Here is a 12,202-nt window from a genome sequence, read left to right on the forward strand (position 1 = left end):
ACTCTACATGACACCACTTCATAAAACAAAGTTGTGTTAACATCAGCTTAAGCTAAATAATGTGTGTGCGTTAATTATCAACTATGTACATATATGTATACAGTTACTTCGTAGGAACCAGCACTCAACCGTTTGAATAAGAGTGACTGCATGAGCCAAGACTACAAAAAGTCCATCAAGTTTAGTCGAATGTATAGGTTTTGATCACAGTTTTTTTCGATTTCAGGGGCGTGGTACATAACAAGTTTTAGCAACACGGTAGTACAGTTGTTAAAAATATAATCAATTACAGTTGTATAGTTTTAAATTTGTAGAAAAAGTGCGTGATAAAGGGGGTACATCTGCACAGACCAAGGGGACTCTTGGTTCCTCGCCTCTCTCAATGATACTCCCTACCTCCTTAATACCATGGCTTGTTCATCATGCGTAATCAAAAAAAGTTGCATAAACTAAGTAATTAAGAAAATTTGCTTTCTACCAAATAATTATAACTGAATATCTTTAGATATAGTTTTATTTGGCAGGATAGTAGTAAAAAGGCCAAAACTTTTAGTACAGAATATATAATATTACATAAGACCTATGTAAAAATTTTAAATCGTAAAGGAGTTTATATTCATTCTGGTAAGCACATGCCCTTATATTTTAACCGTTGATTTGGTAAGTCTTATTATACCATTAAAAAATCGTATGTTTTAGTTACTTTGTATCAAGGTACGTGCATTAACAAGTTTTTTTGTCAAATGATTGTAAAAATTTTTCAGAGTTTCTAGTACCCTGTATGCAAAGAAAATATGTTTGACACAGCATGTCTACGTAACTGGCCATACAGAATTTGCGACGCATATTAAATTTTTAAGTTTAATTTTTTTTTTTTTTTTTTTTTTTGATGGAGCGGGGAGGGGAAAATCTCCGTAGACACCCCAGCTAATCCGGTGGTAGTGTCGGATTCACCCCGTGTGCCTACCGACTAAAAAACTAACCTCCCCGCATGGGACAGGTCCGTGAGGACCACTTCCCTAGAAGACAAAAGGGCCAAGGCGAAAAAAGAAGAAGGAAAATAACGGAGAATTTCGGAGGCCAGCTCGCTCTCAAAGGCATGAGAGGAGGGGCACTTACGCATCTGGGCGAAGCTCGAATCTTGGCTTGCGCCGGAATAGATTAAGTTTAATATTTAATGAACATTTAAATTAAAAAATAAAACTGAAACAAAAAGTTTATAGAAATAATGAGTTAAATATACTTTTGGAAATCATTACATTATACCTGATTCCTTGCACTTTTTGGTGTTGTCTTCGTTTTCACTTTTATTATTAATTATTTGCATACTTTAATTCTTATGAACTTTAACCTTTTGTATGGTATCGAATTATGAATTCTCTTTAGTAACATGATGTCAATTCTTATTCAACATTCGGGGGTTAACTTGCAGAGTGCACTGGTGAGAGTATTTATAGAATGTATTAATGATTTGACGTATAGACTAAAAATTTTGATCATAGAAGTTAGACTGAAACAATGTAGGAATAATATTCAGTAACTAAATAGATTTGAATACGTACACTTTTTTTAAAGTTTTCATTTATTTTGCAATGAATATAACTACGTTCTATAAATTTTACGTAACTATCTACACTACATGTATGATTTAAGAAGATTTGCTAAACATCCGAATGTGAGTTAACAAAAGTAAAAGTAAGACCTTTTTCAAGAACAAGCTATAATTAAAATGCGCTAAGGGTGATAAAATTAGCTAATCTGTAAAGACCTTGACCATTAACTTCTAATGTCATTACATAACTTGTATGACATAAAAGCTTGTCACGAGATGGTTAAGTAGAGGATGAGGCAACATCCCTCTTCGCACATGTAGTTAGTGGGCAGTCACAGTGACTAGGTCTGCATGACTGCTAAACTAATCCTATAAAAATAAATAAATAAAGAAAAGTGAGATGATTCTAAAGGAAACCTTGTGATAAGCAAAAAGTAACATATTAAGATTACATGATACAAATTCGTTTTAATGAATGTAGAATCAAAATAGAGCATGGTAGCGAAAGTATTAATGTGTGTGCATGTGTGTGTCAGTATACAAGCAATGGATAATGCTCCAGAATGTTTTTAAACAATTCAAATAAATCGAAGCTTTTTTTGTTAAATTCTGAACAATTATGACCTATAACATAAAATATTTCAGTCTTACCTGATAAAGAATACTACATATTTGTTGATAAACAATCTGAAAGATAGTTGAATGACATACAAAAAATAATTTTGATAATATGATTTAAAAAATGTGTAAGAGTGTGCGTACCTCTATGTATGGAAAACTATCTGATTCATAAAATCTCAGGTTGGTTTTACCTGATTCTTATAAACCTTAGGCTATTTGCTTTATTCCTTAATACATATAACTACGGATAAAAATTGTTTAATGACATTAATTTTTTCCCTCTAATTTCAACAATTGTTGAAAAATTTCAATTTTTTAGTTTTTTTTTCTTGTCATTAGGTAAACAAAAATATGCAGGTGTGTTTCTAAATTGAATTATATAATATTAGTGAGACTTGCATCGGGGTGAGAAAACTTGACCGTATTTCATAGATTGTATGCACTAGAAAATAAGAAAATAATGAATCGAGTAGTTTCTCTTTCATAAGAAGACTCGAGTCGTTTTTTGGGTCGGTGATCACGAATTCATCGCCAGAATTATGGAATTTATAACGGTGTTTTCAGTATGGTGTCATGCAAAGGTTTCTAAAGTTTTTTTGTGTACTTTCGATTTCTTACTACTAGATAATTTCATTTGTACTACATAAATGTACGAAAATAATCATTTTTGAAATTTTTCCAAAAAAATTTTATTGAAATTGAAAATTATTGGTTATACATAAAAGTAGAGTTTTACATTGCAGTATAAATTGGACAATTATTTGAAAATATACACTCCTCTATTATAAAATTATTAAGTTTTTCCTGGTAAAAAATAAATTACATATAAAAATTTCCATCATCATCAATATCAGATACATCTTTATTTGTCTCTGACTCTGAGGCAGAGGTAATATCAGTACTGCTCTGCTTGTCTTTTGTATCAACAGATGGAGATGACAATAAATTAATAACATCTACTTATAAAAACTTTAGCCGTTTAGCTGGAATTTTTCTGTAACTAGAAATACATGGGTCAGAAGCTACTAAGAATCTTTTGAACACATGCTCTATTGTTTTTTTGACAATAATTTCTTCAAAGCACAGACGATAAATTTAATACAATTTATAACTGACCTATTGAGCAACTTCCATCATTTAACTGATGGATAAAACTGAATTTTTAATGATTTTTGGGCCATGAATTAGTAGTTTATGCACTAAAGTTGGGTTGTAATACCAATCATTCTTTTCTACAATTAATCTAGCTAATTTTACAATATACTCTCTAAAATTTTCTAAATTAATATCATGTCCACTTGATATGGCTTGCAGTATAAAATAAAAACGATGTGTTATATTCTGACAAACTCCAGTCATTTCTACAAATTGTTTGTACTTTTTAAAAAATAAGGAGCCGCATTACCATCGTTTCAAGTTTTACTTGCAGCTTTCAGTTTTTCAACATTTAAGCCCATTTCTTTTTTTAAGAGCAGCTTGTATATATTCGGAAATTATTTTATTTTTTTTTTTTTTACTGATTTTCTTTACTTTTTCGTATGTGCTTGCCGTTTTTTAATTTTTAATTTGTACGAAAAATGTAATGTATATTTAAAACATTTAATTAAGCAACGTAAAGATAATAGACCAAATTTAAAGTGATGTGAAATAATTTTTTTGTCAAGTATTGAATCTATGTCGTTGAAATCTTTGATGTACAATTGCGCAGACAACAACGCATTGCAAATGTTATATTTGTCATTGAGTTCCATACTTTCGTATCTATTATTCTCAAGTCAAAATCATATTCAACACCCACAATGTTTCTGTCAACAGTAGTTTTAAACGGATTCAGATCATGTACCTGGTTTTCATGTACCTCATTAGTTGCCCTTTTTAGAAGTCAATAAATTCTATTGCACATTAAATTTTTAATGGCCAACAATATGTTAGTGATGATAGTGTGTGTGTTAGTGATTTAGATAATTATTTTATAACCTCCATTAAATGAAGAATCATGCAGTCATCGTGTGCTTTAATAAGGATTGTAATTAAGTTACTGCTTCATTTTTAAAGGAAGACAAACCTAAAGCTGACTTACATTATAATTTTAATTTCTGTAGATTTTTTTATGACAGAATTATTTTTAATTCTTCCTGCATATAAGCATTTCATAGCAGCTAATATTTACTTTGCGATAATCTCAGTTTAATTAAGCATGATAAAGCCTCATTATTAGTAAAAGATATAATTTTATTCTAAGACTCCAATGATTTAATGTATTTCAAAGCTTTTGTAATATTCCCTCTAGAAATACCACGCACAATTTTTGTGAAACCAGTATTACCGTCGAATTGCAATTTACTTGTAGCTAAGTATAGTAGATCTCCAGTTAATACATCCGCTCGTGTTTTTTCTATTGTCTTGTGTTTACTTCGTCTAGAAGATTCTGAGAAACTGAGTTCTAGCCAACCTAGGTTGGAATTTTTTTATCATTTTGTTTTTCTTTTGACTCTTTGTTATTTCCTTTCTACTTTTAGTTAAATTTTTTTAGGTTAATGGATTTTTGTAATAAATCATAGTGTTTTTACTTTTATTCTTTCATTCGAATCTCATCTTACTCTCATTTCATACACTTGATGTAACATTTGCTTTTTTCATCAACTGATAAATGATAACTTTCATTTTCACTTTGAAATAAAAGTTTCCACTTTAGCATAAATTTACTTCCTTTAAAACATTTCTTATTTCTTTGAATACCTTTATTCTCTTTACATCACCTTTCCTTTTATTAATAGACTCTATAAAATACATACGTTTTTTTTTATCTCTAAATTACACTGATAAATTAAAAAAAAATTATGTCAAAAAAAATTTGCGTATTCTTTCATCAATTGTATCAGACATCTTACAAACTGCAAAGTTTGATGTAATTTGTATTTATTCAAGTAAGAAAAAGAAATAATTACGTTTTTACCCTTATTTTAGTCTTATAAAAAAATATTAGCGATTGAATTCCCCACTTAACGAATTGAAGTACGTCTACTAAGGTATGGAATGTCTTCAAACGTAGGTACGGCTTCGACCCTACTCATGGGTAGTTTACACGCCCATGTTAACCACTATATATAAATGTACAAAAAGCATTGTGTTTAAAATTGCCGTGCGTAGCATCGGACCACTATTATTATCGCACACACGCACAAACAAGTATGCATCGAAATTCTACAGAAAGGTACGTTTCGACTATAAGTAGATCCCCTGTTTACTGTATAGGCTTTTTCTCTTCTTTCCCTTCGTCTCATTCTCTTTCTTTCTAGTTTTACACACATGCAGTTTCCACTTTCTCTTTCAATGATTTTTTTTCTTTTTTTTTTTTCTATACGTTTTAGTATTTTTATGCTTCCTTTTTTAAAATTTTTATTAATCATTACGTCTGCTTTACCGAGTATTCAATTACTTTTGTACAAAAAGCTGCATAAAAAGTAAAGTAGCAGAGGATAACAGCTAAATCGTTTTTTATTTAGTAACAAAGACTTTTCTAAATAATTTTTAATAGGTTTCAAGGCGGCATACGATGGCATTTTTCTGACTATATTGTTTGAAAACTCAAATATAATGTATAAAAAACAAGGAAAATATACCCTCAAATTGCCACTGCTAAAAACTTTTTGTTTGAGTACTGAAATTTACTAAAGTGTGAACATATTTTACTAACTTAGTTTTTTTAGATTTCCTTCACTCGAAGAATTTTTACACGTGTATAACTTTGCTTGCGTATATATACTAGTATGATGTTTGTATGAAGGCCACGTTGCGACTAAAACACAAAAACTTTATCAAGAAAGTTTTTTTTCGAATTTCGGCCGATCAGTGCGTTTATATTAATGAAGCAACGAGACAATTTTTCAAACGGAAATCCAACAGGGACAGAGAACAATGTAAGTGTACTAAGCGAACGACAAGAGAAATTTGCTACAGATACAGCTTTTCATCTTCCTACTCTCTTCTCTTCATAACGTAAAAAGTCCCGATTCATCAGTACTGACGTCAACGGACGCGGAAGTCTTGATCATTATAAGGAAGATGTGACGTATGATTTATGACTTATATTTATCTTCCCAGAATAAACTTCCCCTTAATTCATCTTTTCAAATAGAAAATGATTCAAATCTCAAAAATTTTTTTAAACAAAAAAGTCAGAATGTTTATAAGGTTCGCTGTTCTTTAAAAAAAATTAAATCCCCATTCCTTCACACTTGAGTTTCATTGTCTGTTAACTATTTTCTGGTGAGGAAGAGTATCAACTCGACTGCAGATCTTATAAACATAGAGAAAGCGGTTTTTACCTTAACCGCACGGGTAAATCCATATGGACCAAGATAGGCCTTACTGTCAGATACCAGTGTACTGAAGGAAAATGAAAGTTTTTGGTGACAACAAGGTCACCGACTTAGATTAAAGGCTTTACAGGGAGCATTTAAATTATGATTTTTCATTTCCTAAGAACTGAAATTTTCTCTGAGGTTATATCAAAGTCAGGCGGTGAAACGAAGGACGCATAATCGAAATATGAGCTCAAGTCAAGCGAAAGGAGTCAGGAGCATCTAATGTAATAGATGTCAACGGGCGAGAATTCAAACAAGCTTTGATCTTGCAGAGTGAAGAACTAAACGCCACGAAAGTGAAAATTTTCTCGCCAATGACACGTATGAGGTGAAACTTGACGAATTTTACTATTGCTTCTCGAGTACTACCAAAATGAGGCGAATGGAAAGGATTAAAATGCTAATTCATTCCTTACCACATTAACAGACGTGCAAGATTTAGTCGCTTCATCAGAGCTTCTACGATTGATTCTGACTCCTTTGCAACCTTGACAAGGTAGGTTCTACAATCACTAAATGAACCAGAGCTATCACCACACCTTGCAGTAATTAGTTGAAAGGTAGCGATGAACGAACGAACGATGAAGAGCTTTACTACTGAGACACCCCAAGACAATGATGTACCAATATAACCCTTCGTCTTTACCTCAGGTTTTAGATAAGCACTACTACTACTACCTTGCTAAAAGGTGGGGTTTGTCGAATGCACTCCGGAGGCAGGTCAGTTGCGTCACACTTGGAGGTATGAATGCATTGCTTACCATTTCTGATCCACTTATCAAATCGTAGAGTGGTCAACATCAATTGAGCACCTCCATGCAAATAATGTTTCATCTTTTTATTCAACAGTAAAACGCTCAACCGATCGCCAGCTCAGAGACGTCTTTTACTTAGAATAAGCTTAAAATTTTACGTTCTGTCAGATGGAAAAGGAACTCTTTCTACCAAAGATCTTAACTTGTTGTCTCTAATGATGCATCTCTTTCAAAAAATGCGAAAACTCAGCATTATTTAGTAGTTAAGTGAACGAGAGAAAGTGAGCCGTGAGATCAATGAACTTCAGTCTCATTTGTCTGATCATTTGATCAAAGGGATATACAGAGACCCTGAATTTTATCATACGAGCTTTGACAAGACAAAAGTAAACGAACCTGAGTAGGTAGGAAGAAACTTTGAAAAGTCTTCTCAACGTTGAACGCGTAAGATACAGTTACAAAGATTTTTCAGAAGTTTTTTTATGGATTATACCAAGACACAAGCATATGTTAGCATTTGAGAAACCTAGTCTAATTTGAATTAAGGATAAACTGGTTCGGCTTCATGTAAGAAGTAAGGTCCTTCACCTAAGACTCTAGTGAGACAAACTGTTTAGGATTTATGCCCAAAGATGCTACATTTGCTGGGTTTAGTTTTTTGACATGTGATGATATTGGGCAGAGGGTGCCAAGGTATGTATATCTGAACAACAATTTGCGACAAAAAAAGGCCAACGTAAAATAATGTTGTGTAGATAGTGTATCACATCTTTCAAGTCTGACAAAAAAACAGTTGAATCAGCAAAGTAAAAATCATCGACCAAAAAATAGCTTACTAATTTGGCAACCAAGTGAGCACCACATAACTTAAGTGAAGTATAGAGTTTTTTTGGGACAACCTTATTTTTGGCTATAAGCAAAGATATGCCAACTTCACATTTTTTTTAAATACAGGACAGCTGCATTTGCTGTTTTAAAAGCGTCGGGAAAACAGTACAATTTTTACTTAATCATCTCATTGGAAAAGCCATTCCAACGAGGTATTGTAATAGTAGTTTTCGTACCTGGTGGCATATGTAGCCAGCACCATGCTTGAAGGATCTGCAAAAAAGAGCCCGTGGGACTCCTAGTATTTGCCCTGGTTGGATATGCATCGGGTGCCAACTCTATTTTTCCTACGAATGATACACCCGACCCTCAAAAACACCCGAGGTAGGAAAATGTATTTTTCGTCAATCGAGTGATGTGCTTTACACTTTAGGACATACTTTATGCCCACCAATTACTTTCCGCCGTAGGGCCACTTCCTGCCGGACCTAAAGTTCGTTCTCATTCTAGGATGGAAAGTAATTAGTGGGCAGAAAGTGTGCCCATGGGCACAAATTTTCGTTCTCGATATAAAAAATGTCGTTCTTACTTCGGGCACAAACATGCAACAAACAGCTACAGTATTATCAAACGAGAATCAAAGTCAGTAGCTATGAAGCGAGTCTTGAACCTGCAACTTGGCAGGTAAAACTAAAGTATTCATCAAAGGAGAACCAAAGTTAGCAGCTACCAAGAGGGTCTTGAGCCTGCAACTTAAGGAGCGAAAAAAACTATATCAACGAACACCAAAGAGCAAGGTCAAAATAACCGTCTAAAGATAACGTTGGGGTAATTAATTTGATAAATGACAAAATCTAAGGGTAGTGTAATGATAAACATGAGCAACAAGGAATAAAGAGATAGTTAACGTCTAAATACGAACGTCAACAAAGAACAGCAATAAGAAAGTACCAATACTATTTAGTTAACCAAGTATAATTTACTAGATCCATTGCAAATAATTAGAATTTACTATTCCAATTTTACTAACTATTCTACCGTGATTGAGTTTGATTAATCACAAGTTTAAGCAATTGAGAAACAATATTTAGTCTTACAACTAAAATAAATTAATTTTTATTTTGATTTTTACAAGCTTTTAATTAAGAATCACCATCTCATTTTTATATCAATTAATTCCAGATAGAAAATGAGTTCGAAAATTTACTATTATAACTTTTAACGCTACACAATAACTAATTTTGCATTCTAACTATTGTTAATTTGGTATTGTGCCAAGACTAAGGAAACTAGAATAAACGAATGGAAATTTTTTAAATTTTGCAAAGAAATATCTCACTAATCTACTAACAAGTTACTAAGTAAATTATAATCAAGATCAAATTTAAAATTTCAGGAAACTTCTACAAACAAACTATACTTCTTTAACCAAACTATAACTAAAAGTAAGTTGCCAATTTTCAACTGTCAAAATTTTGCCGTTACGAGCACTACTATTTAATTAGGCAGAAAATCGTTGACGGCTGCCATAGAGACGAGAGACAATGAGTGTACAATAATAAACACAGCATGTGAATGTAGGAGTTTACAACTGGCCTTATTAAGCTTATTCTCGACAGGTAGATAATTAATGATATTTACTACACTCTCAATGAGACAAACGGTAACAGCAAGACCAGTGATGCATGGTCAGGGTACATGCTCAAAAGGCCCTCTTGTAATGAACAATAACTGTAATATTTATGTGACGCACACGTTGACTTTAGTATACAAGTTAGACTATTGCTGGTGTGGAGAGAGTGCAAACGCAAGCTCTCTATGTCAGGGTGTGATTATAAGTATAAAACAACAACAACTTGAGTAGAAACTCGCACAAGAAGATCAACTATAAGGGCTCTCTCTCTTTCTTTCTAGCCATGACCAAACAGTGAGATAGATGAATAAGATAATAGGATAATAAGACCGCCCAAAGCAGCTTGATAAAATCAAAGAGTAATGGCGACAAAAAACGAGACCATGAAGTCGTGTATCTCCACTCAGATCCAGCTCAAAGGATTGAGAATATTAGATTGTATGAAACAGATTACATGCACTAGAAAATAAGAAAATAAGTGACTACGTAGTTTTCTTTTAACAAGAAAACTTGAGTCCTGGTAAAACTAAGATTTCATTAAATAGAGGTACTGTATTCAAAATAATTTTACTTACTTTTGTTTTTTTTAGAGAATCGTAATCGTTAACCTTTATAACCTTAACGTGTTAGTTAATACTAAATTACAAAATCGCACTGTTTATGGAAGTTTTGAACTAAAGAGTAATAACAAAGTAATTCGTCTACAAAGTAACGAGAGTCTACTAGGAAGGACGAGACTGGACAGAGAGGTGAAATAGTAGGATCTGCATTAATTAGGCAACTAGACACGCTTTCGAACAAAAATCTGAAAGTAATAAAGTACAATGCAAGTGTACTAAGCGAGCAACAAGATAAAACTGCTACAGCTACCGCTTTTTACTTTCTTTCTTTTTTTCCTCTTCGAACGTTGAGAGATCTTATTGATCAGCACTGACGTCAACGGATACAGAAAACTTGATCATCGCAAGAAGGAAGAGAAGTATGATATACATCTTTCCAGAACAAGGTGTCTGGAGGTGTATCAATGCAAACCTAAATAACTAAGAAAATTTGAGGATTTTCTAGGACAATTGCGGAGTAGCTTTGCTCATCAATGCTTTATCAGGATATTTATAACTGTTGAAAAAAGTCTATAAGTCCTTTTTGCATACAGTACTATATAATTTGATCCATTTTGAAAAATCAAATGTTTGATTAATTGTTTTTTACGCAATCGTTACCCTGCAAAGCAAGCTTTATGAAAAATAGAAAGTTACAAACTTTACGCTAGATAGTACCACCTAGCGAGCGGTAGGTGGCAACTACTAGTTTCTGGTAAATATCGCAAGTAATGAAGTAGCTTATAGTGTATAAGAAGGGCTGTGCGACTTCTCGAAAATATCCGCCCAGATCACCTGAGTTTAAGTACACTAAGTCTTTGCTTGCTCGACCGGACTTACGCGACAGCAGTGGCAAGGGCAGTCAATATATGTAACTACCCTACCCTCACCTTTAACATCAACGATACAACAAACGAAGAATCAAGCAACCATCACACTGTCAGCCAATTTATCTCGTACGCTACACGTCACTCGTCAATCACCCACCAGTTTCAGAGACACCTTGCATCTTAGAAAGATCAGCTGTTTTATCTCTTCCAGTACCTCCAGCCCAGTATTCTCACTATTGATTTCTCTTCACAATCGATTCAACATCTTCGAGGACGACTCTCCCAAATCCTAACACTCCCCAGCTGTTCAAAGCCACCCACCCCTACAGGCCGGTTGTAACAGTGTTTTAAGTGTATTTCTTAAAGATAAGAATAAAAATAGTTGATCTGAAAAAAATCTATTTCTCTCTCTCTCTCTCTCTCTCTCTCACTGTGTGTGTTCATGAATATTTCTCTCTCTCTCTCTATCTCTTTTTTTCTGTTGGCACATAGCAGTGAAGTCGTGTTATTGTACATTTTTTTGCACCTGCGATTAGACTTCTTTTTGTAGGTAAGCCTCAGCCAGAGCTCGGATATGCTTCACACTCTGCTAATCTGGTGTATCTAGCCTCCTGGTGTCCGGTGTATTACTTTTTTCTGCTGTCATATATAACCTGCAAGTGGCTACTGGAATTAGGTGTCCGCTTCTGCTTGGACAGGAGCTGTGCTGGCTGGTCGTTGATTGGTGGCTTTCCTACTTTACCAGTGGCTGTTTCTGAGGTACCTGATTGCTGTGCCGTGCATGCACGGACGGTAGTGATCTCCACTCGTGAGTTGTCTGCTGCAGTATTTTGACAGCTGAAAGCTTCTAGTGATGCCAAGGGATAGCCAGGAATGAGGGGAGTGACGATGACTCTGAGCCCCACTTCACTCCACCGACCTTTCCAGGCGCGGGCAATATCGTGCTGACAAGCGGAGATGTGGCCTGGTTCCTAGAGGAGATAAATAGGCATCGGGCTAAGCTTATTAGTGCTTATG

The 12,202-nt window shown here is 33.8% G+C and overlaps 1 protein-coding gene across 3 annotated transcripts in view; it reads right to left on the reverse strand.

The window, feature by feature from the left end:
- The window catches only part of Dhc64C (dynein heavy chain, cytoplasmic), an 897,235-nt gene that overhangs the window by 224,197 nt on the left and 660,836 nt on the right, over window positions 1–12,202 (reverse strand). The window lies entirely within an intron of this gene.

This window comes from Copidosoma floridanum, unplaced genomic scaffold, assembly GCF_036245765.1.
Source record: "Copidosoma floridanum isolate Cflo_tuat_1 unplaced genomic scaffold, Cflo_Japanese_pri ptg000011l, whole genome shotgun sequence".
Taxonomy (NCBI): Eukaryota; Metazoa; Arthropoda; class Insecta; order Hymenoptera; family Encyrtidae; genus Copidosoma; species Copidosoma floridanum.